Raw genomic sequence first — 21,909 nt, 5'->3', positions numbered from 1 at the left:
GGTGCACCGTTCCTGGAGGTACTGCAATACCAGGTCAATGCGTGGAGTGGACAGAGCAAGCTCTTTTTCCATCTCCCTGTTCTAAAAATCCATTTAATATATGGTCCCCAGATAGGGGACGTATCAGATATTAAACTGATAAGAACAGATTTTGATTTAATGAAGCTTTCCAAAGCACCACAAAAAATGCATGACCGAAGTCACACCAAAAACAGTGCAAAGGCTAGGATTCGTGTGGACCCCACCGTGAGGAGAGGGTCCCCAAAAATCAACCCCGTCCCTCCGAGCCAGAAGGCCACAGCAAGGGTCAGGGATCTTCGGTGCTCTCCCAAGCCGAAGCCTGGTTGAGCCTTGTCGTTGCTCCCAGCGTCCACCCAGGCATCTTACCCAAGTGGAGTAGAGAGCTACTAGTTGTTGGTTTCGCAGCCGAAACTGCCCGGACCGTCAACCGGTGTTGGTTTCTCAGCCCAAGGCTAACCGGACCTCCAACCGGGTGTTGGTTTCTCAGCCGAAGCTGACCCAGACCTCCAACCGGGTGTTGGTTTCTCAGCCGAAGCTGACCCAGACCTCCAACCGGGTGTTAGTTTCTCAGCCCAAAGCTGACCAGACCTCCGACCGGGATTATAAAAATTTCCCTTCCTAGCCAGAAGGCCGGGATAGGGTAATATGCTCAAAAAGTATGAAAAGGCAAGGTACGGTGTGCTACAGAGCCCAAGGCTTGCCGGGGTCCCAAGCCAGCAAGCTCAGACTCACTCCAGGGTCGTCAGTCCTGGGGCACGTTGTACCATAGCCCCCCACCCTTACTCAGTCTAATAGCCTCGATCCTGGTAGGGCCATGTTTTCCTCTAGATGAATATACTATCCACCCAGAGTACTAGCAAGCGCAACCTTCCAGTGTGCATTGTATCATTGTACTAAGGTGGCCTGGAGCTTAAACCACCTCTTCGAACAACACTACACTTGATCTTAGCCAAAAGGCCGAGAAACTGATAAGAACAGATACTACACTTGATCTTAGCCAAAAGGCCGAGAAGCGATAACCAGAATTGGTTTGGGCCTCGAGTGGCACCCTGGCCTATGCCGGACACATCTTAGGGAGAGAGAGCGAGAGGGAGACAAACCCACGCCTACACAAGACATTTTGTCACCCAAGCCAACCCTTGAAAAGGCTGCTTTGCAGAGCCAAAACAAGAAGAATGGTGCGTTTTGCAGCCGCCGCCCACTGCAATGAATCTGAATAACTCCTCCTTTAGGGCGCAAGCAACTCCCCTCCCCCTTGCAGTCTTTCCAATTCACGATACAAAAAGACGGACAGGACAGGTTGCCTGACTTTCCGTCACTGCCACCCTTTGCCATCCTTACCCGTAGAAAGCCCTTTCATCATCCCCAAACCCTAATCTTTTCCCTTTCCTTCCCAGCCCCCAAACCCTGCCCTCTGTACCTTTCTCACCACCCGCTTCCCTTCTCCTGTCATCCCCCTACCACCCGGGAAAAAAAGAGATTGCCCCCTCCTTCCACTAGCCCACCCTCCCACCCAAAGAACAACTTCTTCTGCGCAGCTTGTTTTCTAGGCAGCAGCGCTATTGTGATGTCATCGGGGGGCATTGTGACAAGCCGCCAGTGTTCCGTCTCTTCATGTTGTGCACAGTTCAAACGGAAAATACATCAACAGGCAGACTACAGAAAAGCTTACTATCAAAGGTTAGAGGGGGGCTTTCTCAGAGGGCTTTTTACAGTTTTTCTATTCCCAATTAGCCGTTTAAGTGTACTTATAGAAAGTAGTAATTCTTTCATAGGCCGCCCTTTCTTAGTATTTGACGTTCCTTATATTGCGGTATGAGGCTTCGCAGTAGGTTGCAAACATTCATCACCCATGACTGTCCCCAATTGAGCTCAGAAGCTCAATGTCTATCATGACCTCTCTTTTAGAATGTCCAAGAGCAAGCAAACTATTCCTCCAGGAGAGGGCGCCAACAGACTACTAAAGAGATCATCATTACTCAAAGAAAACCCCAAAAACCAATGCATGATAGGAATAAACAGGTAACTTTCTTTGGAGTGGAAGCGGAGAGATCGCACCAGATGCCAATTCTAGATGTTATCACACCTGTGGTCACTGCAGCAGCAGGTGAATCCACTTTGTCCAAAAGGGATCTATTCCATTCAATTGCAAATGATCTAGATAAGACAGAGAACTGCAGCACGGGGACATAGCCGAGTTGGTCAGGTTGAGTGGTGATGAGTTTGCTATTTGGATGAATAAAGAAAGTCAAAAGTGTGAAAGATAAAAAACAAAAGGAGGAAGTGTGAAAAGTGAATGGGCCAAATTGAGGTGCATATGAAGACGTATGCTTTCTTCCAATTCATTAAATCGGGCTAATATGAATCAGGTGAATTGAGTTCTGCTTTTGGAAACTGGGTTAAGAAGGGGTGCACCGTTCCTGGAGGTACTGCAATACCAGGTCAATGCGTGGAGTGGACAGAGCAAGCTCTTTTTCCATCTCCCTGTTCTAAAAATCCATTTAATATATGGTCCCCAGATAGGGGACGTATCAGATATTAAACTGATAAGAACAGATTTTTGATTTAATGAAGCTTTCCAAAGCACCGCAAAAATGCATGACCGAAGTCACACCAAAAACAGTGCAAAGGCTAGGATTCGTGTGGACCCCTCCGTGAGAAGAGGATCCCCAAAAATCAACCCCGTCCCTCCGAGCCAGAAGGCCACAGCGAGGGTCAGGGATCTTCGGTGCTCCCCCAAGCCGAAGCCTGGTTGAGCCTTGTTGTTGCTCCCAGCGTCCACCGAGGCATCTTACCCAAGTGGAGTAGGGAGCTACTAGTCGTTGGTTTCGCAGCCGAGACTGCCCGGACCGTCAACCGGTGTTGGTTTCTCAGCCCAAGGCTGACCGGACCTCCAACCGGGTGTTGGTTTCTCAGCCCAAGGCTGACCGGACCTCCAACCGGGTGTTGGTTTCTCAGCCCAAGGCTAACCGGACCTCCAACCGGGTGTTGGTTTCTCAGCCAAAGCTGACCCGGACCTCCAACCGGGTGTTGGTTTCTCAGCCCAAAGCTGACCGGACCTCCGACCGGGATTATAAAAATTTCCCTTCTTAGCCAGAAGGCCGGGATAGGGCAATATGCTTGGAAAGTATGAATAGGCAAGGCACGGCGTGCGACAGAGTCTGAGGCTTACCAGGGTCCCAACCTAGCAAGTTCAGACTCCCTCCAGGGTGTCCATTCCTGGGGCACATTGCACCATAACCCCCACACTTACTCAGTCTAATAGCCTCGATCCTGGTAGGGCCATGGTTTCCTCTAGATGGATATACTATCCTCCCAAAGTACTAACAAGCGCAACCTTCCAGTGTGCATTGCATCATTGTACTAAGGTGGCCGGAGCCTTAAACCACCTTTTCGAAAGATACTACACTTGATCTTAGCCAAAAGGCCGAGAAGCGATAACCAGAATTGGTTTGGGCCTCGAGTGGCACCCTGGCCTATGCCGGACACATCTTAGGGAGAGAGAGCGAGAGGGAGACAAACCCACGCCTACACAAGACATTTTGTCACCCAAGCCAACCCTTGAAAAGGCTGCTTTGCAGAGCCAAAACAAGAAGAATGGTGCGTTTTGCAGCCGCCGCCCACTGCAATGAATCTGAATAACTCCTCCTTTAGGGCGCAAGCAACTCCCCTCCCCCTTGCAGTCTTTCCAATTCACGATACAAAAAGACGGACAGGACAGGTTGCCTGACTTTCCGTCACTGCCACCCTTTGCCATCCTTACCCGTAGAAAGCCCTTTCATCATCCCCAAACCCTAATCTTTTCCCTTTCCTTCCCAGCCCCCAAACCCTGCCCTCTGTACCTTTCTCACCACCCGCTTCCCTTCTCCTGTCATCCCCCTACCACCCGGGAAAAAAAGAGATTGCCCCCTCCTTCCACTAGCCCACCCTCCCACCCAAAGAACAACTTCTTCTGCGCAGCTTGTTTTCTAGGCAGCAGCGCTATTGTGATGTCATCGGGGGGCATTGTGACAAGCCGCCAGTGTTCCGTCTCTTCATGTTGTGCACAGTTCAAACGGAAAATACATCAACAGGCAGACTACAGAAAAGCTTACTATCAAAGGTTAGAGGGGGGCTTTCTCAGAGGGCTTTTTACAGTTTTTCTATTCCCAATTAGCCGTTTAAGTGTACTTATTGAAAGTAGTAATTCTTTCATAGGCCGCCCTTTCTTAGTATTTGACGTTCCTTATATTGCGGTATGAGGCTTCGCAGTAGGTTGCAAACATTCATCACCCATGACTGTCCCCAATTGAGCTCAGAAGCTCAATGTCTATCATGACCTCTCTTTTAGAATGTCCAAGAGCAAGCAAACTATTCCTCCAGGAGAGGGCGCCAACAGACTACTAAAGAGATCATCATTACTCAAAGAAAACCCCAAAAACCAATGCATGATAGGAATAAACAGGTAACTTTCTTTGGAGTGGAAGCGGAGAGATCGCACCAGATGCCAATTCTAGATGTTATCACACCTGTGGTCACTGCAGCAGCAGGTGAATCCACTTTGTCCAAAAGGGATCTATTCCATTCAATTGCAAATGATCTAGATAAGACAGAGAACTGCAGCACGGGGACATAGCCGAGTTGGTCAGGTTGAGTGGTGATGAGTTTGCTATTTGGATGAATAAAGAAAGTCAAAAGTGTGAAAGATAAAAAACAAAAGGAGGAAGTGTGAAAAGTGAATGGGCCAAATTGAGGTGCATATGAAGACGTATGCTTTCTTCCAATTCATTAAATCGGGCTAATATGAATCAGGTGAATTGAGTTCTGCTTTTGGAAACTGGGTTAAGAAGGGGTGCACCGTTCCTGGAGGTACTGCAATACCAGGTCAATGCGTGGAGTGGACAGAGCAAGCTCTTTTTCCATCTCCCTGTTCTAAAAATCCATTTAATATATGGTCCCCAGATAGGGGACGTATCAGATATTAAACTGATAAGAACAGATACTACACTTGATCTTAGCCAAAAGGCCGAGAAGCGATAACCAGAATTGGTTTGGGCCTCGAGTGGCACCCTGGCCTATGCCGGACACATCTTAGGGAGAGAGAGCGAGAGGGAGACAAACCCACGCCTACACAAGACATTTTGTCACCCAAGCCAACCCTTGAAAAGGCTGCTTTGCAGAGCCAAAACAAGAAGAATGGTGCGTTTTGCAGCCGCCGCCCACTGCAATGAATCTGAATAACTCCTCCTTTAGGGCGCAAGCAACTCCCCTCCCCCTTGCAGTCTTTCCAATTCACGATACAAAAAGACGGACAGGACAGGTTGCCTGACTTTCCGTCACTGCCACCCTTTGCCATCCTTACCCGTAGAAAGCCCTTTCATCATCCCCAAACCCTAATCTTTTCCCTTTCCTTCCCAGCCCCCAAACCCTGCCCTCTGTACCTTTCTCACCACCCGCTTCCCTTCTCCTGTCATCCCCCTACCACCCGGGAAAAAAAGAGATTGCCCCCTCCTTCCACTAGCCCACCCTCCCACCCAAAGAACAACTTCTTCTGCGCAGCTTGTTTTCTAGGCAGCAGCGCTATTGTGATGTCATCGGGGGGCATTGTGACAAGCCGCCAGTGTTCCGTCTCTTCATGTTGTGCACAGTTCAAACGGAAAATACATCAACAGGCAGACTACAGAAAAGCTTACTATCAAAGGTTAGAGGGGGGCTTTCTCAGAGGGCTTTTTACAGTTTTTCTATTCCCAATTAGCCGTTTAAGTGTACTTATTGAAAGTAGTAATTCTTTCATAGGCCGCCCTTTCTTAGTATTTGACGTTCCTTATATTGCGGTATGAGGCTTCGCAGTAGGTTGCAAACATTCATCACCCATGACTGTCCCCAATTGAGCTCAGAAGCTCAATGTCTATCATGACCTCTCTTTTAGAATGTCCAAGAGCAAGCAAACTATTCCTCCAGGAGAGGGCGCCAACAGACTACTAAAGAGATCATCATTACTCAAAGAAAACCCCAAAAACCAATGCATGATAGGAATAAACAGGTAACTTTCTTTGGAGTGGAAGCGGAGAGATCGCACCAGATGCCAATTCTAGATGTTATCACACCTGTGGTCACTGCAGCAGCAGGTGAATCCACTTTGTCCAAAAGGGATCTATTCCATTCAATTGCAAATGATCTAGATAAGACAGAGAACTGCAGCACGGGGACATAGCCGAGTTGGTCAGGTTGAGTGGTGATGAGTTTGCTATTTGGATGAATAAAGAAAGTCAAAAGTGTGAAAGATAAAAAACAAAAGGAGGAAGTGTGAAAAGTGAATGGGCCAAATTGAGGTGCATATGAAGACGTATGCTTTCTTCCAATTCATTAAATCGGGCTAATATGAATCAGGTGAATTGAGTTCTGCTTTTGGAAACTGGGTTAAGAAGGGGTGCACCGTTCCTGGAGGTACTGCAATACCAGGTCAATGCGTGGAGTGGACAGAGCAAGCTCTTTTTCCATCTCCCTGTTCTAAAAATCCATTTAATATATGGTCCCCAGATAGGGGACGTATCAGATATTAAACTGATAAGAACAGATTTTGATTTAATGAAGCTTTCCAAAGCACCACAAAAAATGCATGACCGAAGTCACACCAAAAACAGTGCAAAGGCTAGGATTCGTGTGGACCCCACCGTGAGGAGAGGGTCCCCAAAAATCAACCCCGTCCCTCCGAGCCAGAAGGCCACAGCAAGGGTCAGGGATCTTCGGTGCTCTCCCAAGCCGAAGCCTGGTTGAGCCTTGTCGTTGCTCCCAGCGTCCACCCAGGCATCTTACCCAAGTGGAGTAGAGAGCTACTAGTTGTTGGTTTCGCAGCCGAAACTGCCCGGACCGTCAACCGGTGTTGGTTTCTCAGCCCAAGGCTAACCGGACCTCCAACCGGGTGTTGGTTTCTCAGCCGAAGCTGACCCAGACCTCCAACCGGGTGTTGGTTTCTCAGCCGAAGCTGACCCAGACCTCCAACCGGGTGTTAGTTTCTCAGCCCAAAGCTGACCAGACCTCCGACCGGGATTATAAAAATTTCCCTTCCTAGCCAGAAGGCCGGGATAGGGTAATATGCTCAAAAAGTATGAAAAGGCAAGGTACGGTGTGCTACAGAGCCCAAGGCTTGCCGGGGTCCCAAGCCAGCAAGCTCAGACTCACTCCAGGGTCGTCAGTCCTGGGGCACGTTGTACCATAGCCCCCCACCCTTACTCAGTCTAATAGCCTCGATCCTGGTAGGGCCATGTTTTCCTCTAGATGAATATACTATCCACCCAGAGTACTAGCAAGCGCAACCTTCCAGTGTGCATTGTATCATTGTACTAAGGTGGCCTGGAGCTTAAACCACCTCTTCGAACAACACTACACTTGATCTTAGCCAAAAGGCCGAGAAACTGATAAGAACAGATACTACACTTGATCTTAGCCAAAAGGCCGAGAAGCGATAACCAGAATTGGTTTGGGCCTCGAGTGGCACCCTGGCCTATGCCGGACACATCTTAGGGAGAGAGAGCGAGAGGGAGACAAACCCACGCCTACACAAGACATTTTGTCACCCAAGCCAACCCTTGAAAAGGCTGCTTTGCAGAGCCAAAACAAGAAGAATGGTGCGTTTTGCAGCCGCCGCCCACTGCAATGAATCTGAATAACTCCTCCTTTAGGGCGCAAGCAACTCCCCTCCCCCTTGCAGTCTTTCCAATTCACGATACAAAAAGACGGACAGGACAGGTTGCCTGACTTTCCGTCACTGCCACCCTTTGCCATCCTTACCCGTAGAAAGCCCTTTCATCATCCCCAAACCCTAATCTTTTCCCTTTCCTTCCCAGCCCCCAAACCCTGCCCTCTGTACCTTTCTCACCACCCGCTTCCCTTCTCCTGTCATCCCCCTACCACCCGGGAAAAAAAGAGATTGCCCCCTCCTTCCACTAGCCCACCCTCCCACCCAAAGAACAACTTCTTCTGCGCAGCTTGTTTTCTAGGCAGCAGCGCTATTGTGATGTCATCGGGGGGCATTGTGACAAGCCGCCAGTGTTCCGTCTCTTCATGTTGTGCACAGTTCAAACGGAAAATACATCAACAGGCAGACTACAGAAAAGCTTACTATCAAAGGTTAGAGGGGGGCTTTCTCAGAGGGCTTTTTACAGTTTTTCTATTCCCAATTAGCCGTTTAAGTGTACTTATTGAAAGTAGTAATTCTTTCATAGGCCGCCCTTTCTTAGTATTTGACGTTCCTTATATTGCGGTATGAGGCTTCGCAGTAGGTTGCAAACATTCATCACCCATGACTGTCCCCAATTGAGCTCAGAAGCTCAATGTCTATCATGACCTCTCTTTTAGAATGTCCAAGAGCAAGCAAACTATTCCTCCAGGAGAGGGCGCCAACAGACTACTAAAGAGATCATCATTACTCAAAGAAAACCCCAAAAACCAATGCATGATAGGAATAAACAGGTAACTTTCTTTGGAGTGGAAGCGGAGAGATCGCACCAGATGCCAATTCTAGATGTTATCACACCTGTGGTCACTGCAGCAGCAGGTGAATCCACTTTGTCCAAAAGGGATCTATTCCATTCAATTGCAAATGATCTAGATAAGACAGAGAACTGCAGCACGGGGACATAGCCGAGTTGGTCAGGTTGAGTGGTGATGAGTTTGCTATTTGGATGAATAAAGAAAGTCAAAAGTGTGAAAGATAAAAAACAAAAGGAGGAAGTGTGAAAAGTGAATGGGCCAAATTGAGGTGCATATGAAGACGTATGCTTTCTTCCAATTCATTAAATCGGGCTAATATGAATCAGGTGAATTGAGTTCTGCTTTTGGAAACTGGGTTAAGAAGGGGTGCACCGTTCCTGGAGGTACTGCAATACCAGGTCAATGCGTGGAGTGGACAGAGCAAGCTCTTTTTCCATCTCCCTGTTCTAAAAATCCATTTAATATATGGTCCCCAGATAGGGGACGTATCAGATATTAAACTGATAAGAACAGATTTTGATTTAATGAAGCTTTCCAAAGCACCGCAAAAAATGCATGACCGAAGTCACACCAAAAACAGTGCAAAGGCTAGGATTCGTGTGGACCCCTCCGTGAGGAGAGGGTCCCCAAAAATCAACCCCGTCCCTCCGAGCCAGAAGGCCACAGCAAGGGTCAGGGATCTTCGGTGCTCCCCCAAGCCGAAGCCTGGTTGAGCCTTGTCGTTGCTCCCAGCGTCCACCCAGGCATCTTACCCAAGTGGAGTAGAGAGCTACTAGTTGTTGGTTTCGCAGCCGAAACTGCCCGGACCGTCAACCGGTGTTGGTTTCTCAGCCCAAGGCTAACCGGACCTCCAACCGGGTGTTGGTTTCTCAGCCGAAGCTGACCCGGACCTCCAACCGGGTGTTGGTTTCTCAGCCGAAGCTGACCCGGACCTCCAACCGGGTGTTGGTTTCTCAGCCGAAGCTGACCCGGACCTCCAACCGGGTGTTGGTTTCTCAGCCAAAGCTGACCCGGACCTCCAACCGGGTGTTGGTTTCTCAGCCCAAAGCTGAACGGACCTCCGACCATGATTATAAAAATTTCCCTTCCTAGCCAGAAGGCCGGGATAGAGCAATATGCTCAGAAAGTATGAAAGGGCAAGGTACGGTGTGCTACAGAGCCCAAGGCTCGCCGGGGTCCCAAGCCAGCAAGCTCAGACTCACTCCAGGGTCGTCAATCCTGGGGCACATTGCACCATAGCCCCCACACTTACTCAGTCTAATAGCCTCGATCCTGGTAGGGCCATGGTTTCCTCTAGATGGATATACTATCCTCCCAAAGTACTAACAAGCGCAACCTTCCAGTGTGCATTGCATCATTGTACTAAGGTGGCCGGAGCCTTAAACCACCTTTTCGAACGATACTACACTTGATCTTAGCCAAAAGGCCGAGAAGCGATAACCAGAATTGGTTTGGGCCTCGAGTGGCACCCTGGCCTATGCCGGACACATCTTAGGGAGAGAGAGCGAGAGGGAGACAAACCCACGCCTACACAAGACATTTTGTCACCCAAGCCAACCCTTGAAAAGGCTGCTTTGCAGAGCCAAAACAAGAAGAATGGTGCGTTTTGCAGCCGCCGCCCCCCACTGCAATGAATCTGAATAACTCCTCCTTTAGGGCGCAAGCAACTCCCCTCCCCCTTGCAGTCTTTCCAATTCACGATACAAAAAGACGGACAGGACAGGTTGCCTGACTTTCCGTCACTGCCACCCTTTGCCATCCTTACCCGTAGAAAGCCCTTTCATCATCCCCAAACCCTAATCTTTTCCCTTTCCTTCCCAGCCCCCAAACCCTGCCCTCTGTACCTTTCTCACCACCCGCTTCCCTTCTCCTGTCATCCCCCTACCACCCGGGAAAAAAAGAGATTGCCCCCTCCTTCCACTAGCCCACCCTCCCACCCAAAGAACAACTTCTTCTGCGCAGCTTGTTTTCTAGGCAGCAGCGCTATTGTGATGTCATCGGGGGGCATTGTGACAAGCCGCCAGTGTTCCGTCTCTTCATGTTGTGCACAGTTCAAACGGAAAATACATCAACAGGCAGACTACAGAAAAGCTTACTATCAAAGGTTAGAGGGGGGCTTTCTCAGAGGGCTTTTTACAGTTTTTCTATTCCCAATTAGCCGTTTAAGTGTACTTATTGAAAGTAGTAATTCTTTCATAGGCCGCCCTTTCTTAGTATTTGACGTTCCTTATATTGCGGTATGAGGCTTCGCAGTAGGTTGCAAACATTCATCACCCATGACTGTCCCCAATTGAGCTCAGAAGCTCAATGTCTATCATGACCTCTCTTTTAGAATGTCCAAGAGCAAGCAAACTATTCCTCCAGGAGAGGGCGCCAACAGACTACTAAAGAGATCATCATTACTCAAAGAAAACCCCAAAAACCAATGCATGATAGGAATAAACAGGTAACTTTCTTTGGAGTGGAAGCGGAGAGATCGCACCAGATGCCAATTCTAGATGTTATCACACCTGTGGTCACTGCAGCAGCAGGTGAATCCACTTTGTCCAAAAGGGATCTATTCCATTCAATTGCAAATGATCTAGATAAGACAGAGAACTGCAGCACGGGGACATAGCCGAGTTGGTCAGGTTGAGTGGTGATGAGTTTGCTATTTGGATGAATAAAGAAAGTCAAAAGTGTGAAAGATAAAAAACAAAAGGAGGAAGTGTGAAAAGTGAATGGGCCAAATTGAGGTGCATATGAAGACGTATGCTTTCTTCCAATTCATTAAATCGGGCTAATATGAATCAGGTGAATTGAGTTCTGCTTTTGGAAACTGGGTTAAGAAGGGGTGCACCGTTCCTGGAGGTACTGCAATACCAGGTCAATGCGTGGAGTGGACAGAGCAAGCTCTTTTTCCATCTCCCTGTTCTAAAAATCCATTTAATATATGGTCCCCAGATAGGGGACGTATCAGATATTAAACTGATAAGAACAGATTTTGATTTAATGAAGCTTTCCAAAGCACCGCAAAAAATGCATGACCGAAGTCACACCAAAAACAGTGCAAAGGCTAGGATTCGTGTGGACCCCTCCGTGAGGAGAGGGTCCCCAAAAATCAACCCCGTCCCTCCGAGCCAGAAGGCCACAGCAAGGGTCAGGGATCTTCGGTGCTCCCCCAAGCCGAAGCCTGGTTGAGCCTTGTCGTTGCTCCCAGCGTCCACCCAGGCATCTTACCCAAGTGGAGTAGAGAGCTACTAGTTGTTGGTTTCGCAGCCGAAACTGCCCGGACCGTCAACCGGTGTTGGTTTCTCAGCCCAAGGCTAACCGGACCTCCAACCGGGTGTTGGTTTCTCAGCCGAAGCTGACCCGGACCTCCAACCGGGTGTTGGTTTCTCAGCCGAAGCTGACCCGGACCTCCAACCGGGTGTTGGTTTCTCAGCCGAAGCTGACCCGGACCTCCAACCGGGTGTTGGTTTCTCAGCCAAAGCTGACCCGGACCTCCAACCGGGTGTTGGTTTCTCAGCCCAAAGCTGAACGGACCTCCGACCATGATTATAAAAATTTCCCTTCCTAGCCAGAAGGCCGGGATAGAGCAATATGCTCAGAAAGTATGAAAGGGCAAGGTACGGTGTGCTACAGAGCCCAAGGCTCGCCGGGGTCCCAAGCCAGCAAGCTCAGACTCACTCCAGGGTCGTCAATCCTGGGGCACATTGCACCATAGCCCCCACACTTACTCAGTCTAATAGCCTCGATCCTGGTAGGGCCATGGTTTCCTCTAGATGGATATACTATCCTCCCAAAGTACTAACAAGCGCAACCTTCCAGTGTGCATTGCATCATTGTACTAAGGTGGCCGGAGCCTTAAACCACCTTTTCGAACGATACTACACTTGATCTTAGCCAAAAGGCCGAGAAGCGATAACCAGAATTGGTTTGGGCCTCGAGTGGCACCCTGGCCTATGCCGGACACATCTTAGGGAGAGAGAGCGAGAGGGAGACAAACCCACGCCTACACAAGACATTTTGTCACCCAAGCCAACCCTTGAAAAGGCTGCTTTGCAGAGCCAAAACAAGAAGAATGGTGCGTTTTGCAGCCGCCGCCCACTGCAATGAATCTGAATAACTCCTCCTTTAGGGCGCAAGCAACTCCCCTCCCCCTTGCAGTCTTTCCAATTCACGATACAAAAAGACGGACAGGACAGGTTGCCTGACTTTCCGTCACTGCCACCCTTTGCCATCCTTACCCGTAGAAAGCCCTTTCATCATCCCCAAACCCTAATCTTTTCCCTTTCCTTCCCAGCCCCCAAACCCTGCCCTCTGTACCTTTCTCACCACCCGCTTCCCTTCTCCTGTCATCCCCCTACCACCCGGGAAAAAAAGAGATTGCCCCCTCCTTCCACTAGCCCACCCTCCCACCCAAAGAACAACTTCTTCTGCGCAGCTTGTTTTCTAGGCAGCAGCGCTATTGTGATGTCATCGGGGGGCATTGTGACAAGCCGCCAGTGTTCCGTCTCTTCATGTTGTGCACAGTTCAAACGGAAAATACATCAACAGGCAGACTACAGAAAAGCTTACTATCAAAGGTTAGAGGGGGGCTTTCTCAGAGGGCTTTTTACAGTTTTTCTATTCCCAATTAGCCGTTTAAGTGTACTTATTGAAAGTAGTAATTCTTTCATAGGCCGCCCTTTCTTAGTATTTGACGTTCCTTATATTGCGGTATGAGGCTTCGCAGTAGGTTGCAAACATTCATCACCCATGACTGTCCCCAATTGAGCTCAGAAGCTCAATGTCTATCATGACCTCTCTTTTAGAATGTCCAAGAGCAAGCAAACTATTCCTCCAGGAGAGGGCGCCAACAGACTACTAAAGAGATCATCATTACTCAAAGAAAACCCCAAAAACCAATGCATGATAGGAATAAACAGGTAACTTTCTTTGGAGTGGAAGCGGAGAGATCGCACCAGATGCCAATTCTAGATGTTATCACACCTGTGGTCACTGCAGCAGCAGGTGAATCCACTTTGTCCAAAAGGGATCTATTCCATTCAATTGCAAATGATCTAGATAAGACAGAGAACTGCAGCACGGGGACATAGCCGAGTTGGTCAGGTTGAGTGGTGATGAGTTTGCTATTTGGATGAATAAAGAAAGTCAAAAGTGTGAAAGATAAAAAACAAAAGGAGGAAGTGTGAAAAGTGAATGGGCCAAATTGAGGTGCATATGAAGACGTATGCTTTCTTCCAATTCATTAAATCGGGCTAATATGAATCAGGTGAATTGAGTTCTGCTTTTGGAAACTGGGTTAAGAAGGGGTGCACCGTTCCTGGAGGTACTGCAATACCAGGTCAATGCGTGGAGTGGACAGAGCAAGCTCTTTTTCCATCTCCCTGTTCTAAAAATCCATTTAATATATGGTCCCCAGATAGGGGACGTATCAGATATTAAACTGATAAGAACAGATACTACACTTGATCTTAGCCAAAAGGCCGAGAAGCGATAACCAGAATTGGTTTGGGCCTCGAGTGGCACCCTGGCCTATGCCGGACACATCTTAGGGAGAGAGAGCGAGAGGGAGACAAACCCACGCCTACACAAGACATTTTGTCACCCAAGCCAACCCTTGAAAAGGCTGCTTTGCAGAGCCAAAACAAGAAGAATGGTGCGTTTTGCAGCCGCCGCCCACTGCAATGAATCTGAATAACTCCTCCTTTAGGGCGCAAGCAACTCCCCTCCCCCTTGCAGTCTTTCCAATTCACGATACAAAAAGACGGACAGGACAGGTTGCCTGACTTTCCGTCACTGCCACCCTTTGCCATCCTTACCCGTAGAAAGCCCTTTCATCATCCCCAAACCCTAATCTTTTCCCTTTCCTTCCCAGCCCCCAAACCCTGCCCTCTGTACCTTTCTCACCACCCGCTTCCCTTCTCCTGTCATCCCCCTACCACCCGGGAAAAAAAGAGATTGCCCCCTCCTTCCACTAGCCCACCCTCCCACCCAAAGAACAACTTCTTCTGCGCAGCTTGTTTTCTAGGCAGCAGCGCTATTGTGATGTCATCGGGGGGCATTGTGACAAGCCGCCAGTGTTCCGTCTCTTCATGTTGTGCACAGTTCAAACGGAAAATACATCAACAGGCAGACTACAGAAAAGCTTACTATCAAAGGTTAGAGGGGGGCTTTCTCAGAGGGCTTTTTACAGTTTTTCTATTCCCAATTAGCCGTTTAAGTGTACTTATTGAAAGTAGTAATTCTTTCATAGGCCGCCCTTTCTTAGTATTTGACGTTCCTTATATTGCGGTATGAGGCTTCGCAGTAGGTTGCAAACATTCATCACCCATGACTGTCCCCAATTGAGCTCAGAAGCTCAATGTCTATCATGACCTCTCTTTTAGAATGTCCAAGAGCAAGCAAACTATTCCTCCAGGAGAGGGCGCCAACAGACTACTAAAGAGATCATCATTACTCAAAGAAAACCCCAAAAACCAATGCATGATAGGAATAAACAGGTAACTTTCTTTGGAGTGGAAGCGGAGAGATCGCACCAGATGCCAATTCTAGATGTTATCACACCTGTGGTCACTGCAGCAGCAGGTGAATCCACTTTGTCCAAAAGGGATCTATTCCATTCAATTGCAAATGATCTAGATAAGACAGAGAACTGCAGCACGGGGACATAGCCGAGTTGGTCAGGTTGAGTGGTGATGAGTTTGCTATTTGGATGAATAAAGAAAGTCAAAAGTGTGAAAGATAAAAAACAAAAGGAGGAAGTGTGAAAAGTGAATGGGCCAAATTGAGGTGCATATGAAGACGTATGCTTTCTTCCAATTCATTAAATCGGGCTAATATGAATCAGGTGAATTGAGTTCTGCTTTTGGAAACTGGGTTAAGAAGGGGTGCACCGTTCCTGGAGGTACTGCAATACCAGGTCAATGCGTGGAGTGGACAGAGCAAGCTCTTTTTCCATCTCCCTGTTCTAAAAATCCATTTAATATATGGTCCCCAGATAGGGGACGTATCAGATATTAAACTGATAAGAACAGATACTACACTTGATCTTAGCCAAAAGGCCGAGAAGCGATAACCAGAATTGGTTTGGGCCTCGAGTGGCACCCTGGCCTATGCCGGACACATCTTAGGGAGAGAGAGCGAGAGGGAGACAAACCCACGCCTACACAAGACATTTTGTCACCCAAGCCAACCCTTGAAAAGGCTGCTTTGCAGAGCCAAAACAAGAAGAATGGTGCGTTTTGCAGCCGCCGCCCACTGCAATGAATCTGAATAACTCCTCCTTTAGGGCGCAAGCAACTCCCCTCCCCCTTGCAGTCTTTCCAATTCACGATACAAAAAGACGGACAGGACAGGTTGCCTGACTTTCCGTCACTGCCACCCTTTGCCATCCTTACCCGTAGAAAGCCCTTTCATCATCCCCAAACCCTAATCTTTTCCCTTTCCTTCCCAGCCCCCAAACCCTGCCCTCTGTACCTTTCTCACCACCCGCTTCCCTTCTCCTGTCATCCCCCTACCACCCGGGAAAAAAAGAGATTGCCCCCTCCTTCCACTAGCCCACCCTCCCACCCAAAGAACAACTTCTTCTGCGCAGCTTGTTTTCTAGGCAGCAGCGCTATTGTGATGTCATCGGGGGGCATTGTGACAAGCCGCCAGTGTTCCGTCTCTTCATGTTGTGCACAGTTCAAACGGAAAATACATCAACAGGCAGACTACAGAAAAGCTTACTATCAAAGGTTAGAGGGGGGCTTTCTCAGAGGGCTTTTTACAGTTTTTCTATTCCCAATTAGCCGTTTAAGTGTACTTATTGAAAGTAGTAATTCTTTCATAGGCCGCCCTTTCTTAGTATTTGACGTTCCTTATATTGCGGTATGAGGCTTCGCAGTAGGTTGCAAACATTCATCACCCATGACTGTCCCCAATTGAGCTCAGAAGCTCAATGTCTATCATGACCTCTCTTTTAGAATGTCCAAGAGCAAGCAAACTATTCCTCCAGGAGAGGGCGCCAACAGACTACTAAAGAGATCATCATTACTCAAAGAAAACCCCAAAAACCAATGCATGATAGGAATAAACAGGTAACTTTCTTTGGAGTGGAAGCGGAGAGATCGCACCAGATGCCAATTCTAGATGTTATCACACCTGTGGTCACTGCAGCAGCAGGTGAATCCACTTTGTCCAAAAGGGATCTATTCCATTCAATTGCAAATGATCTAGATAAGACAGAGAACTGCAGCACGGGGACATAGCCGAGTTGGTCAGGTTGAGTGGTGATGAGTTTGCTATTTGGATGAATAAAGAAAGTCAAAAGTGTGAAAGATAAAAAACAAAAGGAGGAAGTGTGAAAAGTGAATGGGCCAAATTGAGGTGCATATGAAGACGTATGCTTTCTTCCAATTCATTAAATCGGGCTAATATGAATCAGGTGAATTGAGTTCTGCTTTTGGAAACTGGGTTAAGAAGGGGTGCACCGTTCCTGGAGGTACTGCAATACCAGGTCAATGCGTGGAGTGGACAGAGCAAGCTCTTTTTCCATCTCCCTGTTCTAAAAATCCATTTAATATATGGTCCCCAGATAGGGGACGTATCAGATATTAAACTGATAAGAACAGATACTACACTTGATCTTAGCCAAAAGGCCGAGAAGCGATAACCAGAATTGGTTTGGGCCTCGAGTGGCACCCTGGCCTATGCCGGACACATCTTAGGGAGAGAGAGCGAGAGGGAGACAAACCCACGCCTACACAAGACATTTTGTCACCCAAGCCAACCCTTGAAAAGGCTGCTTTGCAGAGCCAAAACAAGAAGAATGGTGCGTTTTGCAGCCGCCGCCCACTGCAATGAATCTGAATAACTCCTCCTTTAGGGCGCAAGCAACTCCCCTCCCCCTTGCAGTCTTTCCAATTCACGATACAAAAAGACGGACAGGACAGGTTGCCTGACTTTCCGTCACTGCCACCCTTTGCCATCCTTACCCGTAGAAAGCCCTTTCATCATCCCCAAACCCTAATCTTTTCCCTTTCCTTCCCAGCCCCCAAACCCTGCCCTCTGTACCTTTCTCACCACCCGCTTCCCTTCTCCTGTCATCCCCCTACCACCCGGGAAAAAAAGAGATTGCCCCCTCCTTCCACTAGCCCACCCTCCCACCCAAAGAACAACTTCTTCTGCGCAGCTTGTTTTCTAGGCAGCAGCGCTATTGTGATGTCATCGGGGGGCATTGTGACAAGCCGCCAGTGTTCCGTCTCTTCATGTTGTGCACAGTTCAAACGGAAAATACATCAACAGGCAGACTACAGAAAAGCTTACTATCAAAGGTTAGAGGGGGGCTTTCTCAGAGGGCTTTTTACAGTTTTTCTATTCCCAATTAGCCGTTTAAGTGTACTTATTGAAAGTAGTAATTCTTTCATAGGCCGCCCTTTCTTAGTATTTGACGTTCCTTATATTGCGGTATGAGGCTTCGCAGTAGGTTGCAAACATTCATCACCCATGACTGTCCCCAATTGAGCTCAGAAGCTCAATGTCTATCATGACCTCTCTTTTAGAATGTCCAAGAGCAAGCAAACTATTCCTCCAGGAGAGGGCGCCAACAGACTACTAAAGAGATCATCATTACTCAAAGAAAACCCCAAAAACCAATGCATGATAGGAATAAACAGGTAACTTTCTTTGGAGTGGAAGCGGAGAGATCGCACCAGATGCCAATTCTAGATGTTATCACACCTGTGGTCACTGCAGCAGCAGGTGAATCCACTTTGTCCAAAAGGGATCTATTCCATTCAATTGCAAATGATCTAGATAAGACAGAGAACTGCAGCACGGGGACATAGCCGAGTTGGTCAGGTTGAGTGGTGATGAGTTTGCTATTTGGATGAATAAAGAAAGTCAAAAGTGTGAAAGATAAAAAACAAAAGGAGGAAGTGTGAAAAGTGAATGGGCCAAATTGAGGTGCATATGAAGACGTATGCTTTCTTCCAATTCATTAAATCGGGCTAATATGAATCAGGTGAATTGAGTTCTGCTTTTGGAAACTGGGTTAAGAAGGGGTGCACCGTTCCTGGAGGTACTGCAATACCAGGTCAATGCGTGGAGTGGACAGAGCAAGCTCTTTTTCCATCTCCCTGTTCTAAAAATCCATTTAATATATGGTCCCCAGATAGGGGACGTATCAGATATTAAACTGATAAGAACAGATACTACACTTGATCTTAGCCAAAAGGCCGAGAAGCGATAACCAGAATTGGTTTGGGCCTCGAGTGGCACCCTGGCCTATGCCGGACACATCTTAGGGAGAGAGAGCGAGAGGGAGACAAACCCACGCCTACACAAGACATTTTGTCACCCAAGCCAACCCTTGAAAAGGCTGCTTTGCAGAGCCAAAACAAGAAGAATGGTGCGTTTTGCAGCCGCCGCCGCCCACTGCAATGAATCTGAATAACTCCTCCTTTAGGGCGCAAGCAACTCCCCTCCCCCTTGCAGTCTTTCCAATTCACGATACAAAAAGACGGACAGGACAGGTTGCCTGACTTTCCGTCACTGCCACCCTTTGCCATCCTTACCCGTAGAAAGCCCTTTCATCATCCCCAAACCCTAATCTTTTCCCTTTCCTTCCCAGCCCCCAAACCCTGCCCTCTGTACCTTTCTCACCACCCGCTTCCCTTCTCCTGTCATCCCCCTACCACCCGGGAAAAAAAGAGATTGCCCCCTCCTTCCACTAGCCCACCCTCCCACCCAAAGAACAACTTCTTCTGCGCAGCTTGTTTTCTAGGCAGCAGCGCTATTGTGATGTCATCGGGGGGCATTGTGACAAGCCGCCAGTGTTCCGTCTCTTCATGTTGTGCACAGTTCAAACGGAAAATACATCAACAGGCAGACTACAGAAAAGCTTACTATCAAAGGTTAGAGGGGGGCTTTCTCAGAGGGCTTTTTACAGTTTTTCTATTCCCAATTAGCCGTTTAAGTGTACTTATTGAAAGTAGTAATTCTTTCATAGGCCGCCCTTTCTTAGTATTTGACGTTCCTTATATTGCGGTATGAGGCTTCGCAGTAGGTTGCAAACATTCATCACCCATGACTGTCCCCAATTGAGCTCAGAAGCTCAATGTCTATCATGACCTCTCTTTTAGAATGTCCAAGAGCAAGCAAACTATTCCTCCAGGAGAGGGCGCCAACAGACTACTAAAGAGATCATCATTACTCAAAGAAAACCCCAAAAACCAATGCATGATAGGAATAAACAGGTAACTTTCTTTGGAGTGGAAGCGGAGAGATCGCACCAGATGCCAATTCTAGATGTTATCACACCTGTGGTCACTGCAGCAGCAGGTGAATCCACTTTGTCCAAAAGGGATCTATTCCATTCAATTGCAAATGATCTAGATAAGACAGAGAACTGCAGCACGGGGACATAGCCGAGTTGGTCAGGTTGAGTGGTGATGAGTTTGCTATTTGGATGAATAAAGAAAGTCAAAAGTGTGAAAGATAAAAAACAAAAGGAGGAAGTGTGAAAAGTGAATGGGCCAAATTGAGGTGCATATGAAGACGTATGCTTTCTTCCAATTCATTAAATCGGGCTAATATGAATCAGGTGAATTGAGTTCTGCTTTTGGAAACTGGGTTAAGAAGGGGTGCACCGTTCCTGGAGGTACTGCAATACCAGGTCAATGCGTGGAGTGGACAGAGCAAGCTCTTTTTCCATCTCCCTGTTCTAAAAATCCATTTAATATATGGTCCCCAGATAGGGGACGTATCAGATATTAAACTGATAAGAACAGATACTACACTTGATCTTAGCCAAAAGGCCGAGAAGCGATAACCAGAATTGGTTTGGGCCTCGAGTGGCACCCTGGCCTATGCCGGACACATCTTAGGGAGAGAGAGCGAGAGGGAGACAAACCCACGCCTACACAAGACATTTTGTCACCCAAGCCAACCCTTGAAAAGGCTGCTTTGCAGAGCCAAAACAAGAAGAATGGTGCGTTTTGCAGCCGCCGCCCACTGCAATGAATCTGAATAACTCCTCCTTTAGGGCGCAAGCAACTCCCCTCCCCCTTGCAGTCTTTCCAATTCACGATACAAAAAGACGGACAGGACAGGTTGCCTGACTTTCCGTCACTGCCACCCTTTGCCATCCTTACCCGTAGAAAGCCCTTTCATCATCCCCAAACCCTAATCTTTTCCCTTTCCTTCCCAGCCCCCAAACCCTGCCCTCTGTACCTTTCTCACCACCCGCTTCCCTTCTCCTGTCATCCCCCTACCACCCGGGAAAAAAAGAGATTGCCCCCTCCTTCCACTAGCCCACCCTCCCACCCAAAGAACAACTTCTTCTGCGCAGCTTGTTTTCTAGGCAGCAGCGCTATTGTGATGTCATCGGGGGGCATTGTGACAAGCCGCCAGTGTTCCGTCTCTTCATGTTGTGCACAGTTCAAACGGAAAATACATCAACAGGCAGACTACAGAAAAGCTTACTATCAAAGGTTAGAGGGGGGCTTTCTCAGAGGGCTTTTTACAGTTTTTCTATTCCCAATTAGCCGTTTAAGTGTACTTATTGAAAGTAGTAATTCTTTCATAGGCCGCCCTTTCTTAGTATTTGACGTTCCTTATATTGCGGTATGAGGCTTCGCAGTAGGTTGCAAACATTCATCACCCATGACTGTCCCCAATTGAGCTCAGAAGCTCAATGTCTATCATGACCTCTCTTTTAGAATGTCCAAGAGCAAGCAAACTATTCCTCCAGGAGAGGGCGCCAACAGACTACTAAAGAGATCATCATTACTCAAAGAAAACCCCAAAAACCAATGCATGATAGGAATAAACAGGTAACTTTCTTTGGAGTGGAAGCGGAGAGATCGCACCAGATGCCAATTCTAGATGTTATCACACCTGTGGTCACTGCAGCAGCAGGTGAATCCACTTTGTCCAAAAGGGATCTATTCCATTCAATTGCAAATGATCTAGATAAGACAGAGAACTGCAGCACGGGGACATAGCCGAGTTGGTCAGGTTGAGTGGTGATGAGTTTGCTATTTGGATGAATAAAGAAAGTCAAAAGTGTGAAAGATAAAAAACAAAAGGAGGAAGTGTGAAAAGTGAATGGGCCAAATTGAGGTGCATATGAAGACGTATGCTTTCTTCCAATTCATTAAATCGGGCTAATATGAATCAGGTGAATTGAGTTCTGCTTTTGGAAACTGGGTTAAGAAGGGGTGCACCGTTCCTGGAGGTACTGCAATACCAGGTCAATGCGTGGAGTGGACAGAGCAAGCTCTTTTTCCATCTCCCTGTTCTAAAAATCCATTTAATATATGGTCCCCAGATAGGGGACGTATCAGATATTAAACTGATAAGAACAGATACTACACTTGATCTTAGCCAAAAGGCCGAGAAGCGATAACCAGAATTGGTTTGGGCCTCGAGTGGCACCCTGGCCTA

General features: G+C 47.9%; 12 non-coding genes and 5 pseudogenes across 12 annotated transcripts; all 17 read right to left on the bottom strand.

The window, feature by feature from the left end:
- LOC142265055 (U2 spliceosomal RNA) lies at positions 1-188 on the bottom strand. Its single transcript, XR_012731443.1, has one exon. It is a non-coding gene; the product is annotated as a U2 spliceosomal RNA (small nuclear RNA).
- A 685-nt stretch (positions 189-873) lies between these two features.
- Positions 874-1,038, bottom strand: LOC142265057 (U2 spliceosomal RNA; annotated as a pseudogene).
- Positions 1,039-2,425: 1,387 nt separating this feature from the next.
- Positions 2,426-2,621, bottom strand: LOC142265051 (U2 spliceosomal RNA). Its single transcript, XR_012731440.1, has one exon. It is a non-coding gene; the product is annotated as a U2 spliceosomal RNA (small nuclear RNA).
- A 697-nt stretch (positions 2,622-3,318) lies between these two features.
- On the bottom strand, positions 3,319-3,460 carry LOC142265062 (U2 spliceosomal RNA; annotated as a pseudogene).
- Positions 3,461-4,847: 1,387 nt separating this feature from the next.
- Positions 4,848-5,038, bottom strand: LOC142265041 (U2 spliceosomal RNA). The gene has a single exon (XR_012731434.1). It is a non-coding gene; the product is annotated as a U2 spliceosomal RNA (small nuclear RNA).
- Positions 5,039-6,425: 1,387 nt separating this feature from the next.
- On the bottom strand, positions 6,426-6,621 carry LOC142265050 (U2 spliceosomal RNA). The gene has a single exon (XR_012731439.1). It is a non-coding gene; the product is annotated as a U2 spliceosomal RNA (small nuclear RNA).
- A 681-nt stretch (positions 6,622-7,302) lies between these two features.
- LOC142265056 (U2 spliceosomal RNA) lies at positions 7,303-7,467 on the bottom strand (annotated as a pseudogene).
- Positions 7,468-8,854: 1,387 nt separating this feature from the next.
- On the bottom strand, positions 8,855-9,050 carry LOC142265053 (U2 spliceosomal RNA). Its single transcript, XR_012731442.1, has one exon. It is a non-coding gene; the product is annotated as a U2 spliceosomal RNA (small nuclear RNA).
- Positions 9,051-9,789: 739 nt separating this feature from the next.
- Positions 9,790-9,931, bottom strand: LOC142265067 (U2 spliceosomal RNA; annotated as a pseudogene).
- A 1,390-nt stretch (positions 9,932-11,321) lies between these two features.
- On the bottom strand, positions 11,322-11,517 carry LOC142265052 (U2 spliceosomal RNA). Its single transcript, XR_012731441.1, has one exon. It is a non-coding gene; the product is annotated as a U2 spliceosomal RNA (small nuclear RNA).
- A 739-nt stretch (positions 11,518-12,256) lies between these two features.
- On the bottom strand, positions 12,257-12,398 carry LOC142265066 (U2 spliceosomal RNA; annotated as a pseudogene).
- A 1,387-nt stretch (positions 12,399-13,785) lies between these two features.
- Positions 13,786-13,976, bottom strand: LOC142265040 (U2 spliceosomal RNA). Its single transcript, XR_012731433.1, has one exon. It is a non-coding gene; the product is annotated as a U2 spliceosomal RNA (small nuclear RNA).
- Positions 13,977-15,363: 1,387 nt separating this feature from the next.
- Positions 15,364-15,554, bottom strand: LOC142265039 (U2 spliceosomal RNA). The gene has a single exon (XR_012731432.1). It is a non-coding gene; the product is annotated as a U2 spliceosomal RNA (small nuclear RNA).
- A 1,387-nt stretch (positions 15,555-16,941) lies between these two features.
- Positions 16,942-17,132, bottom strand: LOC142265038 (U2 spliceosomal RNA). Its single transcript, XR_012731431.1, has one exon. It is a non-coding gene; the product is annotated as a U2 spliceosomal RNA (small nuclear RNA).
- A 1,387-nt stretch (positions 17,133-18,519) lies between these two features.
- LOC142265037 (U2 spliceosomal RNA) lies at positions 18,520-18,710 on the bottom strand. Its single transcript, XR_012731430.1, has one exon. It is a non-coding gene; the product is annotated as a U2 spliceosomal RNA (small nuclear RNA).
- Positions 18,711-20,100: 1,390 nt separating this feature from the next.
- On the bottom strand, positions 20,101-20,291 carry LOC142265036 (U2 spliceosomal RNA). The gene has a single exon (XR_012731429.1). It is a non-coding gene; the product is annotated as a U2 spliceosomal RNA (small nuclear RNA).
- A 1,387-nt stretch (positions 20,292-21,678) lies between these two features.
- On the bottom strand, positions 21,679-21,869 carry LOC142265035 (U2 spliceosomal RNA). Its single transcript, XR_012731428.1, has one exon. It is a non-coding gene; the product is annotated as a U2 spliceosomal RNA (small nuclear RNA).
- Between the last annotated feature and the right edge of the window lie 40 nt (positions 21,870-21,909).

Source organism: Anomaloglossus baeobatrachus, unplaced genomic scaffold (genome assembly GCF_048569485.1).
Source record: "Anomaloglossus baeobatrachus isolate aAnoBae1 unplaced genomic scaffold, aAnoBae1.hap1 Scaffold_2717, whole genome shotgun sequence".
NCBI classification, from domain to species: domain Eukaryota; kingdom Metazoa; phylum Chordata; class Amphibia; order Anura; family Aromobatidae; genus Anomaloglossus; species Anomaloglossus baeobatrachus.
The sequence above is the reverse complement of the archived record's forward strand: the minus strand, read 5'-3'. Positions and strand labels throughout refer to the sequence as shown.